Source organism: Nerophis lumbriciformis, linkage group LG34, assembly GCF_033978685.3.
Source record: "Nerophis lumbriciformis linkage group LG34, RoL_Nlum_v2.1, whole genome shotgun sequence".
Classification (NCBI taxonomy): domain Eukaryota; kingdom Metazoa; phylum Chordata; class Actinopteri; order Syngnathiformes; family Syngnathidae; genus Nerophis; species Nerophis lumbriciformis.
Window position 1 is genome coordinate 23,151,973 of NC_084581.2, and position 16,398 is coordinate 23,168,370.

The 16,398-nt window shown below is 40.0% G+C and overlaps 1 protein-coding gene across 1 annotated transcript in view; it reads right to left on the minus strand.

Annotated features, from left to right (window-relative positions):
- Positions 1–11,025, minus strand: part of LOC133576551 (steroid hormone receptor ERR2-like) — a 415,815-nt gene extending 404,790 nt beyond the window's left edge. The window contains exon 1 of the mRNA XM_061929856.1: positions 10,963–11,025. The gene's annotated coding sequence lies outside the window, so the exon portion shown is untranslated. The remainder of the gene's footprint in view (positions 1–10,962) is intronic.
- Positions 11,026–16,398: the final 5,373 nt, after the last annotated feature.

Genomic DNA, 16,398 nt, shown 5'->3' on the forward strand with positions numbered 1-16,398 from the left:
CCGGTGAGCTACGGTGTGTAGTGAAACATGTTTAGCTATTCCTCGTCCTGCAGGGATGATACTTGTAAGAAACTCACTTTATTTGTCGCCATGGAGACGAGGATTAGTGATTTGGAAGTAGCTAAAACTCTGCCGACTGCGAATGGATGTTCGCCGCTAGCAAGCTAGCCATGTCTTAAAACACCTCTTCCTGAGGGCGTTTCAGTATTATAACTTCATCTTTATCGTTAGTTTTTAAGCCAAAATGCGTCCAATCTCCCTTTTCTGTCTACACACTGTGTCTGCTTGTAGGTACTCCGTGATTGTGCGCTGCCGAACATGCTCGTCTGCTCGTAAACCAGCAATGACACGACGTGACGACGACGGCAGCGCGGGGGGGTGGTGGACCGGTACTTTTCAGAGGCGGTATAGTACCGAATATGATTCATTAGTATTGCGGTACTATACTAATACCGGTATACTGTACAACCCTATTACATTCCTAATGTTCTTCCCGCTTGGTGTCGTTCAACAGTCGTTATTGTAGTTTTTAAAAAAAAGTTATGTTCAACTTGTTGATGATAATTTCTATTAAAAAAACCCATAAAAAGTAGAAAAATGTCCGGATCTTATTTGACTTTATTCCATAAAAATGCCATATTTTCCCTACAATATTGAATAAATGTAAATCCGAGACATCAATTGATTGTAACGAAACTGATACGGAAATGATAAAAAGTAGGTTAAAGGAGATCTCAGAACCATTAACGTACATCATTGCATACAAAATTAAAAAAGCAAACGTACTAATTAAGAAGACTGGAGACAAACACCAGTTTAGAAATAATAGACCGCTGTTTCCACTTAATTTTTTCTCAAATCCTTGAAAAAGTATTTAACAACAGATTCATTAAATAAAAGGTGGAATGCTCACAAACAAACAATACAGATACAAAGCTAACATCTCAACAACAGTGGCATTAATCGTAAATAAAGGAAGTCACCATTGCAATAGATGTAAAACTGCAGCTGCAGTGTTTTTAGCGGTGGGGGAAATAATTGATGTTTAGATTAATCACAATTAATATGATTATAAAATCGATTAGTAAACATCTGTAATTGATAATCAATCTATTTATTGTAAATAATGTAATGCAGACCGTTTTTAAAATTTGGCTGACTGCAGTGAGCCACCTCACTGAGATTTATTATAGGGCACTTGTGTTCCAATTTTGCAAACATTTAATATAACTTAATAAATGTGATAGGAATTAATTTACTTTTTCTTATTACAAATGCACTTTTTTTAAATGTTGCAAGTGGTAAACGCATATTTAGTGAAACGAAAATAAATTTCAAACTGCATCAATATACATAAATTAAAGATGCATCAATAATCGATTTTTAATAGAATATCGTCAGATGCTCAAAGATTCCCACCTCTAGTGTTTATGTACTTAACAAAAGCATGTAACACAATTAATCACAAAATTTTAATCAACGAATTACAACTATATCAGAGGTTTAGTCTTGATATGGGTAAGAAGCTATGTATTAAAAATTAAGCAATTCGGGAAGCAAGGCGAACACACGTCAACAGCTCTAAATATATCTTGCGGCGTACCCCAGGGATCAGTGCCTTTCCCACCTAGGCCTTCAGTGATGTCCAACTCCAATGATTACCTCTCAAAATACCATCATTTATGTCAGCGCATGACCATTGCTGGAAAAATACTATACAGGAACACAATTACACCCTACTGGTGTAATTGTGATCCTATTGGATCACCTCAACAGTGTACAAAACTGGTTATATTCTGGTGCATTTAAAAACTAAAATTAAAAACAACAGCGCTGGAAGGAGCATAATATGACATGAAGAGAATATGAATACTTTTAGATATTTAGGGAAAGTAAATTAAAAAATACTTTTATCTTTAATTATGATCATGATTTCTGGTTATGTTAGGTCAGCAGAGAAGGCCTTGCTGGCCCTGACGGCACACCACTGCAATACAGGGACCAACATCAATCAATCAATCAATGTTTACTTATATAGCCCTAAATCACAAGTGTCTCAAAGGGCTGCACAAGTCACAACATGATCAGAACATTTATGATTGAATATCTTAAAATAATCAATTCAATTGTTAATTTTCCATACATTGTTTAGAACTTAAATTCAGTAAAAAAAAATTTTTTTGTTTTGTTTTAATTACCTCATCTCAGGAATTTTGCTATGCAGAATTATATGAAACATTCTTTAACTTCTTGACATTTTTGGACTTTTTCCCATTGTGGTTATTTGTCAGGTTTTTCCCGAGTAAAATACAAAACAGAACTATGATATTTTTTGGTGTAGCCTCTGTGTTTAGGTATTGCAGAGTTGTAACAACACGATCAAAGAAATCATGCGATTAAAATGTTCTGAAGCATACACATGAAGTTAGGTCTATTATGAGCTGGAAATAAAAACAGTCCATGGACGTCCTCACAGATGAGGGCTTCTAGTAAATGAGTTCAGACAAGGGCACCAAGACAATTCCTCGTTCTTTGGTGGGCCCGTTAGTGTTCCCTGTCAGCGGCAATGACAGATGAACTTTGACGCCAACACAAAGACCAAAGACAGCAAGCAGCTCTGAAAACACAGAGGCCACAAGCAGACTCCAAATGTTGAATTAGCCCTGCTTGATCCAAAGTCTGCCCTGACATCTTTGGGTTTCAAATTTAGTAGCCGTGTTGGCGGGATGAGAACATGTTGGCAGGTCAGCGCTGTTGAGGTGTGTAAAAACGAGTGGCTGTGACGGCGTTTATTTCTGTTCCCACACCAGGCCACTGTGACCCACACACACCCACAGTAGTGCTGACGCTGCGGTTTGTGTTGCTTTTTAAAGTCACACTCACAAGAACAAGATGTTTTAAATGTTTTAAACATATAAATATTGGGTTTTGACACCAAACTGATCACTATATAATATGTATGACAATAATAGTCAAGACGCACCAAGCGTTCGTCCTTCATTATGTATAAATCATTTTAATATGTACTATTTTATACTTATTTTCTAGAACAGGGGTGTCAAACTCAATTTAGAACCACATGGAGAAAAATGTACTCCGAAGTGGGCCAGACTGGTAAAATCACGCCACGATAACTTAAAAATAAAGATAACATCAGTGTGTGAATGTGTGTGTGAATGGGTAAATGTGGAAGTAGTGTCAAAGCGCTTTGAGTACCGTATTTTCCGCACTATAAGGCGCACCTAAAAACCACAATTTTTCTCAAAAGCTGACAGTGCGCCTTATAACCCGGTGCGCTTTATTACGATTCATTTTCATAAAGTTTCGATCTCGCAACTTCGGTAAACAGCCGCCATCTTTTTTCCCGGTAGAACAGGAAGCGCTTCTTCTTCTACGCAAGCAACCGCCAAGGAAAGCACCCGCCCCCATAGAACAGGAAGCGCTTCTTCTTCTACTGTAAGCAACCACCCGCCCCCGGAAGAAGAAGAAAAAACGCGCGGATATCACCGTACGTTTCATTTCCTGTTTACATCTGTAAAGACCACAAAATGGCTCCTACAAAGCGACAAGGATCCGGTTCATAAAAAGACGCAATCTCTCCATCCGCACACGGATTACTACCGTATTTCACAGCAACTGATATTCCTGTGAACCGCACTGCGGAACGGGAGCACGTACGGTGAATATTCGCACCACAGGGAATGAGAAGTCATCCTTCACTGTGGTTCTAGCTTGCCATGCTAACTTCCACCCATGGTGATATTCAAAAGGAAGACCTTGCCAAAAGAGACCTTTCCAGCCGGCGTCATCATAAAAGCTAACTCGAAGGGATGGATGGATGAAGAAAAGATGAGCGAGTGGTTAAGGGAAGTTTACGCGAAGAGGCCGGGTGGCTTTTTTCACACAGCTCCGAAGGCGAACACACCTTCACTAAGACGGGCAGACAGCGCCGGACGACATACGCCAACATTTGCCAGTGGATCGTAAATGCCTGGGCAGATATTTCGGTCACAACTGTGGTCCGAGCTTTCCGGAAGGCAGGATTCACAGAACTGCTGCACAACAACAGCGACACTGAATCCGATGACTTCGACGAGACGGAGCCGGCCATTTTTGGATCCCACGCTTGCGCAACTTTTCAATTCGGACACCGAAGACGAAGAATTCGAAGGATTTACGAATGAAGAATAACTTCAGAAGGTGAGCGCTATGTTTATTTTGTGTGTTGTGACATTAACGTTCGAGCAACATTATGTTGCTATTGCTCTACACCATTTTGAATTTTACTATGTTTGTGATTGCACATTTGCGTACATTTTGGGACAGAGTTGTTAGAACGCTGGTTTTCAATATATTATTAAAGTTTGACTGAACTATCTGACTGTTTTTTTGACATTCCCTTTAGCGCAGCGTAGGCGCGGCTTATAATCCGGGGCGGCTTATTGGTGGACAAAGTTATGAAATATGTAATTCATTGAAGGTGCGGCTAATAATCCGGTGCGCCTTATAGTGCGGAAAATACGGTACCTTGAAGGTAGAAAAGCGCTATACAAGTACAAGTACAACCCATAACTTCAGATTATTTTCTTTGTTTGAAAATACAAACCCCGTTTCCATATGAGTTGGGAAATTTTGTTAGATGTAAATATAAACGGAATACAATGATCTGCAAATCATTTTCAACCCATATTCAGTTGAATATGCTACACAGACAACATATTTGATGTTCAAACTGATAAACATTGTTTTTTTTGCAAATAATTATTAACTTTAGAATTTGATGCCAGCAACACGTGACAAAGAAGTTGGTAAAGGTGGCAATAAATACTAATAAAGTTGAGGAATGCTCATCAAACACTTATTTGGAACATCCCACAGGTGAACAGGCAAATTGGGAACAGGTGGGTGCCATGATTGGGTATAAAAGTAGATTCCATGAAATGCTCAGTCATTCACAAACAAGGATGGGGCGAGGGTCACCACTTTGTCAACAAATGCGTGAGCAAATTGTTGAACAGTTTAAGAAAAACCTTTCTCAACCAGCTATTGCAAGGAATTTAGGGATTTCACCATCTACGCTTCGTAATATCATCAAAAGGTTCAGAGAATCTGGAGAAATCACTGCACGTAAGCAGCTAAGCTCGTGACCTTCGATACCCAGGCTGTACTGCATCAACAAGTGACATTAGTGTGTAAAGGATATCACCACATGGGCTCAGGAACACTTCAGAAACCCACTGTCAGTAACTACAGTTGGTCGCTACATCTATAAGTGCAAGTTAAAACTCTCCTATGCAAGGTGAAAACCGTTTTTCAACAACACCCAGAAATGCCGTCGGCTTTGCTGGGCCTGAGCTCATCTAAGATGGACTTATACAAAGTGGAAAAGTGTTCTGTGGTCTGACGAGTCCACATTTCATATTGTTTTTGGATACCGTGGGCGTTGTGTCCTCCGGACCAAAGAGGAAAAGAACCATCCGGATTGTTATAGGCTCAAAGTTGAAAACCCAGCATCTGTGATGGTATGGGGCTGTATTAGTGCCCAAGACATGGGTAACTTACACATCTGTGAAAGCGCCATTAATGCTGCAAGGTACATACAGGTTTTGGAGCAACATATGTTGCCATACAAGCAACGTTACCATGGACGCCCCTGCTTATTTCAGCAAGACAATGCCAAGCCACGTGTTACATCAACGTGGCTTCATAGTAAAAGAGTGCGGGTACTAGACTGGCCTGCCTGTAGTCCAGACCTGTCTCCCATTGAAAATGTGTGGTGCATTATGAGTCTAAAATACCACAACAGAGACCTCCGGACTGTTGAACTTAAGCTGTACATCAAGCAAGAATGGGAAAGAATCCCACCTGAGAAGCTTAAAAAATGTGTCTCCTCAGTTCCCAAACGTTAACTGAGTGTTGTTAAAAGGAAAGGCCATGCAACACAGTGGTGAACATGCCCTTTCCCAACTACTTTGGCACGTGTTGCAGCCATGAAATTCTAAGTTAATTATTATTTGCAAAAAAAAATAAAGTTTATGAGTTTGAACATCGAAAATGTTGTCTTTGTAGTGCATTCAATTGAATATGGGTTGAAAAGGATTTGCAAATCATTGTATTCCGTTTATATTTACATCTAACACAATTTCCCAACTCATATGGAAATGGTGTTTGTAGATCAAGCACATTTTGAAATTGTAAAAATCATAATGTTGTTTTTTTTACACTTACATGTTGCAGTTAATAGTATTCTATCTTTATTTGTTGTTATTTATATTTTCCGTATAAATTATTGTAATAATGTCCATCGCTCAACTCTTTGGTTTTGATTTTCAATCTATCAAGATAACAAAACTATATCAAAATCAAATTACAGTATGTTATTTATGTACTTTGATCATTTTCCTTGACTGATGTTCATGTGGTTTATTTTGTACATATGTAGCATCATCTACAAAGATACAAAGAATTGCGACATCCACTGGACACATTTAGAACAGCTGTTTCTTTCATTCAAAAATTCAGGTTAATTTTTATACTTAGCAAACTCATCCCCCAGGCCGGATAAAACCTGTTCGCGGGCCTGATCCGTCCCTTGGGCCGTATGTTTGACACCCCTGTTCTAGGAGACACATAAAAATGTGTACAATTGTGCCTTTTAAAATCTTAGTATGTTTAAAATAATAAAAATTTGAATAAGTATTATTGTTCTGAAAATGCCTCACCTGAATGCGGAAATTATGTTATTTTGGAATGCCCAAAATGTTGTAATATGAACTTTCAAATCAGATTTTTTTTTTTTTGTGGATGACAAATTTCCGAGAATTCATGACATGAAATGTAAAATTTTTCTGCATTTAAAATTTGTAGTTCGATAAAATTTTAGGGTGTAATGTGCATATTTTTTGGGTGTGAAATTTCAAGTCAAAGGGTTTTTAGGGGACGAGAATTTTAAAGTCCAGTAATTTTTTAACAAAGCATTTCACATGAGAGAATTGTCAAACATGAAATCGCACATTAGAGATGTTTTTTGTGTGAAATTTCAAGTCAGGCAAGGCAATGTTTTAAAGTGAAATTCCAAGTCTGAGAGTTGAAAACTCAAATCAAAGAATTTGAAGTGAAATTTCAAGGCAAAGAGTTGTCAAACATGACATTATACATTTGAAAAACTTTTTTCATGACATTTTTAGAGATGTTTAGTGTGTTTATAGTGAAATGTCATGTCAGCATTTTTTAACAGTGTATCTGGAAAGTATTCACAACGCTTCACTTTTCCCACACTTTGTTAGAATACAGCCTTATTCCACATTGGAATAAATCATTTTTCGTCCTCAAAATTCTACACATAAAACCCCATAATGACTATGTAAAAAGTTATATTCTTTTAAATTGTTGTTGTTGTTTAGATTAAATTAAAAAAATTAAAATAAATTCCAAGTCCGAGGACTTGAGGTGAACATATCAGGTTAGGTAATATTTAAATATACAAAACCCAAAACCAGTGAAGTTGGCACATTGTGTAAATCGTAAATAAAAACAGAATCCATCCATCCATCCATCCATTTTCTACCGCTTGTCCCTTTTGGGGTAGCGGGGGGTGCTGGAGCCTATCTCAGCTGCATTCACACCCTGGACAAGTCCCCACATCATCGCAAGGCCAACACAGATGGACAGACAACATTCACACTCACATCCACACACTAGGGCCAATTTAGTGTTGCCAATCAACCTATCCCCAGGTGCATGTCTTTGGAAGTGGGAGGAAACCAGAGTACCCGAGGGAACCCACGCAGTCACGGGGAGAACATGCAAACTCCACACAGAAAGATCCCGAGCCCGGGATTGAACTCACGACCTTTGTATTGTGAGGCATATCTCAACCAGCTATTGCAAGGAATCTAGGGATTTCTCCATCTAAGGTCTGTAATATCATCAAAAGGTTCAGAGAATCTGGAGAAATCACTGCACGTAACGTTAAATGCCCGTGACCTTGGATCCCTCAGGCGGTACTGCATCAAAAACCGACATCAGTGTGTAAAGGATATCACCACATGGGCTCAGGAACACTCCAGAAAACCACTGTCAGTAACGACAGTTTGTCACTACATCTGAAAGTGTAAGTTAAAACTCTACTATGCAAAGCGAAAGCCATTTATCAACAACACCCAGAAACGTTGCCAGCTTTGCTGGGCCCGGGCTAAGATGGACTGATGCAAAGTGGAAAAGTGTTCTGTGGTCTGACAAGTCCACATTTCAAATTGCTTTTGGAAACTGTGGACGTTGTGTCCTCCGGACCAAAGAGGAAAAGGACCATCCGGACTCTTAGAGGTTTTGGAGCAACAAAGTTTGCCATCCAAGCAACGTCTTTTCCATGGACGCCCCTGCTTATTTCAGCAAGACAATGCCAAGCCACATTCTGCACGTGTTACAACAGTGGGGCTTTGTAGTAAAAGTGTGCGGGTACTAGACTGGCCTGCCTGTAGTCCAGACCTGTCTCCCATTGAAAATGTGTGGCGCAATATGAAGTCTAAAATACCACAACAGAGACCCCGGACTGTTGAACAACTTAAGCTGTATATCAAGCAAGAATGGGAAAGAATTCCACTTGAAAAGCTTCAAAAATTGGTCACTTCAGTTCCCAAACATTTACTGAGTGTTGTTAAAAGGAAAGGCCATGTGACACAGTGGAAAAAATTCCCCCGTGCCAACTTTTTTGCAATGTGTTGCTGCCATTAAATTCTAAGTTAATGATTATTTGCAACAACAAAAAAATAAGTTTCTCAGTTCGAACATTAAATATCTTGTCTTTGCAGTCTATTCAATTGAATATAAGTTGAAAAGGATTTGCAAATCATTGTATTCTGTTTTTATTTACGAATTAAACAACGTGAAAAACATTAACATTACAAAATAGCATACCTGTCAACATTTGCATTCGAAAATAGAGGAAAATGAACGAACCTTCCCGTGAAAATTGGGTTTTTTTTACCGGTGTGCCTTTATTTCATTTATTTCTACTAGTAAAACAAATGATCTAGGTAATTTTGCGTTTGGGGGTCGGTCTGATCTCAGGTCTGTTTCAAGGTGGGGTCGGGGGTGTACAGAATGGGAGACCAGTGATGAATTGCTGGACACATTAATACACAAAGCGTGCCGCTATTCCCTGAGCACATTAACAGATGGTGGTGTGTGTAAGTCCGTGTGTGTGAGAAAGAGCTAAAAAGGGGGGACTTTTAATGCAATGAAATCATCAGGTCACTTCAGAGACGTTCTCAGGCTCTGTGGTGGAAAGACTTGTATAATACTATAGTACACCACACACACACACACACACACACACACACACACACACACACACACACACATACATTCGTGTATTTGTTACCTACTTGAGACCTCCAAATAATGCCTGCCTCTTTAGGACCACCCTTTCTAGATATATAAAGATTTGTATATACAACATTAATAATATATACAAACTATGCAAATATAAAAAAGCTTGTTGTGAAAAATTAGTTGTAATTTCACAAGAAAAAGGTCACAATTTCACAAGAAAAACTTTAGAATTTTGGCAGCATTTTAAAAAGTTAAAGTTAAAGTACCAATGATTGTCACACACACACGAGGTGTGGCGCAATTATTCTATGCATTTGACCCATCACCTTCGATCACCTCCTGAGGGGAGTTGTGAGCAGCAGCGGTGGCCGCGCCCGGGAGTCACTCAACGCAAGTCACAATTTTACAAGAAAAACTGAACATTTGTGCAATACTATGATAAAAGTTGGAATTTTACTCAATAACAGCCACAATTTTACAAGAAAAGCTTAACGTTTTGGCAATTTTATGAAAACAGTCGTGATTTTATTCGACAAAAGTCTCTATTTTATACAAAAACTTTAAAATGTGGGCAAAATTATAATAATAATCGGAATTTTACTCTCCAAAATTATGACAGAAGTCACAATTTTACTCACAAAATGTCACTATTTTACAAGAACAATAAAATAATTGGCAATATTGTGATGAAAGCCAAAATTCCACGTGACAAATGTGGCCATTTTGCATTAAAAAGTAATAATTTTACATTAAAAAAAGTAATAATCTTACGAGAAAATATTGCAATATTACAGAAACAGAAAGAATATGATAAATTGTTCCCAATTCTATAAGAAACAAGTCCACACATTGTGAGAAAAAGACTGATTTTAGTTTAAAAACTTTTTTTTTTTAATTGTTCGTTTGTAATCGTTTTTTATTATTCATTATTTACTTCAAGTTATTACATTATGTCTCTATATACATATTTATTTTATTATTTTTAATTAATTTTGGCCAAAGAGACGCATTACAGTTTCTTACATACACTTGTTATTACATATGTTGACCAGAGGGGGAGCACTTCAAATTTTTACACACACTTGTTATTTCATATGTAAGCACTTTTAAAACTGACACACAGTCAATTTGAAAAATCCCTCCTTTTTGGGACCACCTTCATTTTGATAGATTTCACCACCAGGGGTGCAAATGAGACATTCTCTATTAGATGCAATGGTTTTCCGTATTGGGACCATGATTTCGGTACTTGTTCACCGGTCCTCATATGGAAGGTACTTTTCCTTGTTGATGTCTCAAGAATGATAGAAATTCAAGAACACACACACACACACACACACACACACACACACAAGTCAACTATAGTATTACTGGAAAGGAGCGGCGTAGGGGTGAGCAAATATGTAAACATATCAACCACAATGACCTCGGTGATAAACAAATGAATGGGAGGTCCGCGGCGTAAGATTACAGCTGACTGTGTGTCCTTTAGTACAATAATAGACGTGTATGAGAAAGACGATTTGGAGGAGAAAAGTAAATAAAAATGGTTAGCGTGCGGGAATCAAAATGGTCACCAATTAGGGTTAAAAAGAAGAAAGGGTACGAATATATGAAAATAAGACTTACTTTTTGTTGAAGGAGTTCCACCCAGGCAGGTTCAAAGTCCATCACAATGCGTCAAAAAGTTCCACAATTATTTATAAACGCTTAAATATCCAGCATATCCATATCTTCATATGCTCTATTTTCTCTTGTTCTGTGATTTTTTTTAAAATGTCTTCTTAACTGTCCTCCATGCAGCTTCTTTACGAATACATCCGGGTCATTTGTGTGCCTCCATTTTTTCCAAATCTTATTTCAATACCAATATGATACAGATATAAACTAAATGTCCATCCATCCATCCATCCATCTTCTTCCGCTTATCCGAGGTCGGGTCGCGGGGGCAGCAGCCTAAGCAGGGAAGCCCAGACTTCCCTCTCCCCAGCCACTTCGTCCAGCCCCTCCCGGGGGATCCCGAGGCGTTCCCAGGCCAGCCGGGAGACATAGTCTTCCCAACGTGTCCTGGGTCTTCCTCGTGGCCTCCTACCGGTCGGACATGCCCTAAACACCTCCTTAGGGAGGCGCTCGGGTGGCATCCTGACCAGATGCCCGAACCACCTCATCTGGCTCCTCTCGATGCGGAGGAGCAGCGGCTTTACTTTGAGCTCCCCCCGGATGACAGAGCTTCTCACCCTATCTCTAAGGGAGAGCCCTGCCACCCGGCGGAGGAAACTCATTTCGGCCGCTTGTACCCGTGATCTTGTCCTTTCGGTCATAACCCAAAGCTCATGACCATAGGTGAGGATGGGAACGTAGATCGACCGGTAAATTGAGAGCTTTGCCTTCCGGCTCAGCTCCTTCTTCACCACAACGGATCGATACAGCGTCCGCATTACTGAAGACGCCGCACCGATCCGCCTGTCGATCTCACGATCCACTCTTCCCTCACTCGTGAACAAGACTCCGAGGTACTTGAACTCCTCCACTTGGGGCAAGATCTCCTCCCCAACCTGGAGATGGCACTCCACCCTTTTCCGGGCGAGAACCATGGACTCGGACTTGGAGGTGCTGATTCTCATCCCAGTCGCTTCACACTCAGCTGCGAACCGATCCAGTGAGAGCTGAAGATCCTGGCCAGATGAAGCCATCAGGACCAAATCATCTGCAAAAAGCAGAGACCTAATCCTGCAGCCACCAAACCGGATCCCCTCAACGCCTTGACTGCGCCTAGAAATTCTGTCCATAAAAGTTATGAACAGAATCGGTGACAAAGGGCAGCCTTGGCGGAGTCCAACCCTCACCGGAAACGTGTCCGACTTACTGCCGGCAATGCGAACCAAGCTCTGACACTGATCATACAGGGAGCGGACCGCCACAATCAGACAGTCCGAAACCCCATACTCTCTGAGCACTCCCCACAGGACTTCCCGAGGGACACGGTCGAATGCCTTCTCCAAGTCCACAAAGCACATGTAGACTGGTTGGGCAAACTCCCATGCACCCTCAAGGACCCTGCCGAGAGTATAGAGCTGGTCCACAGTTCCACGACCAGGACGAAAACCACACTGTTCCTCCTGAATCCGAGGTTCGACTATCCGGCGTAGCCTCCTCTCCAGTACACCTGAATAGACCTTACCGGGAAGGCTGAGGAGTGTGATCCCACGATAGTTAGAACACACCCTCCGGTTCCCCTTTTTAAAGAGAGGAACCACCACCCCGGTCTGCCAATCCAGAGGTACTGCCCCCGATGTCCACGCGATGCTGCAGAGTCTTGTCAACCAAGACAGCCCTACAGCATCCAGAGCCTTAAGGAACTCCGGGCGGATCTCATCCACCCCCGGGGCCTTGCCACCGAGGAGCTTTTTAACTACCTCAGCAACCTCAGCCCCAGAAATAGGAGAGCCCACCACAGATTCCTCAGGCACTGCTTCCTCATAGGAAGACGTGTTGGTGGGATTGAGGAGGTCTTCGAAGTATTCCCTCCACCGATCCACAACTTCCGCAGTCGAGGTCAGCAGAACACCATCCGCACCATACACGGTGTTGGTAGTGCACTGCTTCCCCTTCCTGAGGCGGTGGATGGTGGTCCAGAATCGCTTCGAAGCCGTCCGGAAGTCGTTTTCCATGGCTTCCCCGAACTCCTCCCATGTCCGAGTTTTTGCCTCCGCGACCGCTGAAGCCGCACACCGCTTGGCCTGTCGGTACCTGTCCGCTGCCTCAGGAGTCCCATGAGCCAAAAGAACCCGATAGGACTCCTTCTTCAGCTTGACGGCATCCCTCACCGCCGTCAAACTAAATGTGTACATACAAATTATTTCCTCTAGAATTTTCAAACATTAATCACGATTTTGAAACAAAATGACCATACATTAAAAAAAAAAAAAAGAAACAGGAAATGTGTGAGGGATAACACATACAACATACAACAAAAAGCAGATAAAACGCCATTCTACACATTATGTTTTTCTTTTTCTTTGATGATAGTTATTGTATAATGTATTTTAAAATGTGGGACGTTTTCGTGACGTATTTTTTTTCTTTGTCATCATTGTTGAGTTATATAAATATATATATATATTTTTTTACTTCAGAATAAAACAGAAAAATATTTGCTTTGCATGACATTACTGTGAATTTGTGAATATGGAATTTCCAGAGGTGTGGACTCGAGTCACATGACTTGGACTCGAGTCAGACTCGAGTCATGAATTTGATGACTTTAGACTCGACTTGACAAAATGTAAAAAGACTTGCAACTCGACTTAGACTTTAACATCAATGACTTGTGACTTCACTTGGACTTGAGCCTTTTGATTTGACATGACTTGACATGACTTGCTACTTTCCCCAAAACCCAAAGATGAAAAAGTTATTCGGGAGCGCTCCGTATTTTTCATTGTGTACTTGTCTATCAGCGTTGCGTGTGTCAGCTGGTGTGCTCTCAGTACAACAGCCAATCAAATTAGATCTACTTTGTTTTCATCACACAGCATTCATCCAATCAAATTGCAGGACAACCAACGAAGAAGACATGTCCAAACCACACGCCAGTGAACAAAAAATGATACCTAAAATAATTTTGTTTGGGTATAAAAATTACGAGGTGGTCAACACAAAACGGTTTGCAGTATGCAACACATGCGGTTCAAAAATTACTGATGGAGAGGCAACAACTTCCAACTTCGTCCGGCATTTGAAGTTGCACAAAGAACGGTGAGTTTTGAATGTAAGATAACGTTTATTGGCTAAGTAACGTGACTTTTATTTGCTGTGTAGTTAAATCAGTGAGGCTGTAAACTCACTGCTAACGTTATAACGTTATTGCAAACACGGGAATCTGTTGCAGTTCACTACCTTATTCATACTTTTTGTTCAGTGATTTTTTTTAAGCAGGGTTACGTTAGTCAATATATCAAACGTAACGTTAGACGGCGGTCAGCAGCACCACGTATTTTAGCCACCTAAAAAAAGACAAAAATAGTAAAATAAAGGTCAGTTAAAATGTATACTATATTATGAATATGTATACCGTTTTAGCTAGCTTTCTGACATATTGTTGGTTGTTTACCTCAGTGGTCCCCAACCACCGGGCCGCGGCCCGGTACTGGTCCGTGGATCGATTGGTATCGGGCCGCGCAAGAAATCTTTTTTTTTTTTTCTTTTTTTAATTAAATCAACATAAAAAACACAAGATACACTTACAAGTAGTGCACCAACCCAAAACAACTCTCTCCCCCCTTTTGTTCTGGGCATTGAACATGAAGACTCTTCCTTCACTGTTCCGAGTGGCCATGAGAGTCTTGGCAGTGCCTGCCTCCAGTGCTCCAGTGGAGCGAGTTTTCAGCCATGGTGGCATCATACTACGCTCCCATCGTGCACAAATGACTGACAGACTCTTGGCTAATTTGGTCTTTTGCAGATGCAATGCAGCATAGGGCCCTGACATATAAAAAGTACAACTTTTTTGTTATGTTCACGTATATGTCATGTTTTTTCAATGTTAACACTTTTGTACAAATAAGTACATTTGCACTTTATTTTTCAATGTGTTTGTTCTGTAAAGGAATGAGTTAATGTTTAAAATGACTGGTTAATATAGTGCTATTATAAAGTGCAATGTCAGCACAATTTTCTTTCCTGCAATTTAAAATGCACTTGTTTTAATAAATAAATACAGCGTTTGAAAAGCATACACAATCTGTGTTAATATATTAGTCTGTGGTTAAAAGGACTTGAAAGGACTCGAAACTCAAAATGCAGGACTTAGGACTTGACTTGAGACTTTCCAGTGTTGACTTTGGACTTGACTCGGGGCTTGCCTGTCTTGACTCGGGACTTGACTCGGACTTGAGGGCAAAGACTTGAGACTTACTTGTGACTTGCAAAACAATGACTTGGTCCCACCTCTGGGAATTTCCCTAATAGACATACAAATTTGACAGCATCCAAGTTTTTTTTTTAGTTTTTTTATTGAACAACAAACATATATTTACAATTCACACAAAAGTCAAGGCACTTTCAACATCAAGGAAAAAAATCAAAAGCACATACAGAAAGAGTATTAAATATAATAAATAATAATACAAAATATGACAACAACAAAAAACTGACAAAAAGGGCTACCTAAATCACTTTAAATGTTTTTAACAAATATATCAATTTAAGGACGTGTGTACTCTTAATCATTCTCCAAGATTTGATTGATAATTGTAAACCATTAAGCCAATTAGAAAATGTATTGACAGCATCCAAGGTGCCTCCTTTATCTCCTTCTTTCCCCACTTCCTGTTCAACTCATTCACTTCCTGGTTTTGAGCCAATCAAGCAGCCCCAATGAGTCAAATGATTCCAGATAGGATATCCCACAATTGGGAAATTATGTGGTTGCAGTGCTGATTTTTAAGTAAAACGTAAAGAAAAACTAAAAATGTGTTATAAATAATGTAGTGCACACTAAACGATACAAATATACATATCTACATACAAAATATATACAAATACAAAACCCAAAACCAGTGAAGTTGGCACGTTGTGTAATTCGTAAATAAAAACAGCATACAATGATTTGCAAATCCTTTTCAACATATATTCAATTGAATAGACTGCAAGGACACAATATTTCATGTTCGAACTGAGAAACTTAATTTTTTTTTTGCAAATAATCATTAACTTAGAATTTAATGGCAGCAACACATTGCAAACAAGTTGGCACAGGGGCATTTTTACCACTGTGTTGCATGGCCTTTCCTTTTAACAACACTCAGTAAACGTTTGGGAACTGAGGACACCAATTTTTGAAGCTTTTCAGGTGGAATTCTTTCCCATTCTTGCTTGATGTACAGCTGAAGTTGTTCAACAGCCTGGGCAGGTCTGGACTACAGGCAGGCCAGTCTAGTACCCGCACTCTTTAACTATGAAGCCACGCTGTTGTAACGCATGGCTTGGCATTGTCTTGCTAAAATAAGCAGGGGCGTCCATGATAACGTTGCTTGGATGGCAACATATGCCACTTGTGGCAGC